Source organism: Octodon degus, unplaced genomic scaffold, assembly GCF_000260255.1.
Source record: "Octodon degus isolate 3935 unplaced genomic scaffold, OctDeg1.0 scaffold00104, whole genome shotgun sequence".
Classification (NCBI taxonomy): Eukaryota; Metazoa; Chordata; class Mammalia; order Rodentia; family Octodontidae; genus Octodon; species Octodon degus.
Window position 1 is genome coordinate 2,710,485 of NW_004524680.1, and position 3,568 is coordinate 2,714,052.

The following is a 3,568-nucleotide window of genomic DNA, read 5'->3' on the forward strand; positions in this document are numbered from 1 at the left end:
TTTTTGTGCTGAGTCACTCTGGGGTGGCCCAAGGCCCTAGGATGGAACCAATTGCTCCCTAATCTAATTCCTAGCTAGATGTAGTTTATAAAAATGGCTTGCGTAACAAGACCCCACATGGGCAAGTTGTGCATATCGCTGAACTGTGAGGGGCCTGGGAGACAGCTCAGTAGAATAAGACACCTTAGTCATGTGATTTTTTTTTTTCATTTTAAAAGCTCCTTGCTTCACGAGCTAGGTGCCATCAGTCTTCTTCTGCATGAGAAATGACTGGCGGCCCTGAGCTCAGTAATAAATGGCTCTTTTAAATTCCAACCTGGCTTCTGATCTGGTTCCTATTCTGAGCAACCTATAACATTTCGGGGCTCATCCTGGATCCCTTTTACTGGGGGTCAATCAGAGGAACCAGAATTTTTGGAAACCTTTCCCTGGGGAGAGTTTCTGGTCCCAGGGTGGTCTCCAAAAACTTACACATTTTATTATTTGAACCACCTAGCCGTCTGTAAGTTCTTACCAGTAAGACATCGGTATCTGTATTTGTACCTGTTCAGGCACCCGTCTGGGAGTCTAGTGGTGTTAGACGTAAGGATAGCCCCTGGACTCAACTCTGTCCGTGAAGGGCAATCAGAGTCTTGGATCTGTTTTTGCTTTGTTTTTGTGTTTCTGCCAATTGTCGTTTGTCTGTCTAATAACTAAGTGTCAGTCTGTTTCTGTTTCTGCGTCTTTGTTGCCCCTATAATGCGTTCTAAATCATTTTCACGATTTCAGACAATGAGGCTCAGGGTACAGGGACTCCGTGTCCCCTGGAAAACTCAGAACCTTCTGTGAATTGGAATGGCCCTCCTTCTCCAAGGCCGCTTGGTCTCCAGAAGGCTCCTTTAACCTTTATCTTGCTTACCAGGTCCAGAGAGACATCTTCGGAAATCCGGGATACCCTGACCAGATCCCTTACATTCAGGCTTGGATTGATCTTGTCCATGACCCCCCAAAATGGCTTAAGGTTTGCTCTTCTGGATGGTGTCCCCAGAGACTACTGGCCAAGCCCACAAGGTCACACTGTCAGTTCCAACCAATAAGAAGTGGCCCGTGACAACCAACCATCAGCCTCAGAACCTGCTCATTCTGCCTGCTAGCTGGTACACAGATAAATTCATTATGCAGTTGTTAAAATGTTGATCAAAATGTGTTGGTAAATCTAAGTTAAAACATGGAAATGTTATAAGGTTATGATATTTATTTAATGGGACATTTCATGACTGTTTTGTATTTGTATGTGTTGCATTCGAACTAGTTGCTAAATGTACGATATTCCTTGCTTGACTTTAGACAATAACATTAGGGAGAGTAATGTTAATAAGCCTCCTAGTGGACTTTATGTAAACCTCTGAAAAATGGGACTTTTTAACCTAGCTCAGACTTAGGAAATACACATGCTTCTCTATGAAACACAGGACTCCTTTTGCCAGCTAAATGACATCAGGTTGGCAATGGTTCTTAAAGACTTGTAGGACAGGTTTCACTGAGACAGACTGGCTCTGATCCCCCTCTACATGCTAGAGGAAATGTCAGCCTGCCCTGTTTCAGTTTCCTTTCTTTGACCTTACTCCTAATTTTCCCACCTGTCTGTACTTTCCTCTTTAGAGACATGTAAAATTAAGATAGCTGCATTTCTTTCTGGAGACTGATATCTGGTTGTGTGGACCAATAGAAGCTGACAACACCTGAGGGGTCATGGCCAGGGCTACTCTCTGGAGGATACCTAAAGGTGCTTGATGGAAGCTGGCTCTTGACCACTGAAAGATCTCCACTGACCTATTGTACTTTTTTCTCTCTTTCTGCTAGTAAACTAGGAATTCTACCTGAGCTTTTCAGAACTTAATGAGTCATTCCTTCAGAAAGTAGGTTGAGGCAGCTTGCAATAGTTTACATTCTTCAGCAGCTATCAGGGAAACGTTTACATCTGTGCCTTAGATGTTAACTAAGAGTAAGAGATTTTTGCCAGCGGTATTGTATTTTTACCAATATGTAAAATTTGATTGCTAGATGGTAAATGTAAGTTTACCTATGAGCTCCAAAGATTTAATATAGCCTAGTCCTGCCAGCAAGATTGCCCTGGTGACTAGATGGAAGAACACAAGTGTCTTGGAGATTTCTTTGCCCAGGGCCAAAGGCAAAGTTCTTCCAGTCAGTCGTCTCTTTTGTCTATCTCCAAAGGTGATCTGTATTACATACAGCACAGCAGCAAAATGCTCTGCTTCCAACTCAACCTTTTTATGCAAGTTATGCTTCCTTCTGTAAGGCATTCCTGTCACCAGACCAATTGTAACATATTTACCAATATTCAATAAGAATAAGCACATGGTTCTTACGGTTTGGGAGATTCTCAGGAGACAAAAATCATGTGCCAGTTCAAGGGTGGATAGGCTGGTGGGATCTTGTCTCCCCTCTCTCCAAGAGCATCCACCTGCTCTGGAGTGGCCTATTCATGGAATGCCTTGAGGGGGAATCAATTAGAGGTAAGGTAGAGCCATCCAGAACTCTCTCTTTTTGCATTTCAGATTATGAGAATCTCACAGTCAAAGTGTCTCACTTCTTTACAGTGTTTCATTAAGCACCAGACAATGACTTCTGATTCATACATGTTAAAGGAGCCATTTAATCCAAATGGAATGCAAAGGAAAAGTATCAATTATGACATATATGAAAGTATCAATTACAACTAGAAAGATACTGTAAAAAACAAAATGGTAAAAAAAAAAGTCTTATGTTCAGATTTTGTTTGCATTAAGAAAGTCATTGTTACCTAGTTTTAAAATGTAGATGTGAGCAACAGGAGAAGCAAGCAGTTCAGGTATCTAAGACATCCACTGTCTCCGGAGCCTAAGGCTGCTGCTTTCTACCCTGTGGAGCCTAAGGACAAGACAGCCTTAATCACAGCCTCACCCACCACTATAGAAAGTAAGGTTTCCCCTACTTGCCCTTCTAGTCTCAAGGATAGGGCTTCTAGATCAACTGTAGCTCAGTCCTCTACAAGGCTACATCCATCTTCAGCTGAATTTATGCAAGCTCCTCAAGGACAATACCCTTTAAAGCAAGAAAAAGACAATTTGGAACTTCCAGAGTTCATGTGTCTTTTTCTCTGTGACCTAAAACAGACAAGAGTCAGATTTTTAAAAATCTTCAGATGACCCTGATAAGTACATTGATGTTTTTAGAGGATTTATTCAGACTTATGAGCTTGATTGTGAAGATGTAATGTTAATCTTAATGTAATGTTAAACCAAGCTTTGACTTCTACAAAAAGGCAGGCAGCATTATAAGCTTATATTTGCATTTGGAGATAAATATCATACTGTTAATTTTAAACAACCAAAAGATAGCCAGTGAAACTACCTGTTCCCACTAGAGCCCACGCAGTCAGAGCCCTGCTGGCCTAACAGCCAGCCAGGAGAGTATAATAAAAAATATTTTCTTGGGGGGCTGGGGAGATGGCTCGGTGGTCTAAAGCACCTACCTGAAACAGGCTTGGCAAAGCTCAGGGACCGCGGTTCAATCCCCCAGCACCACA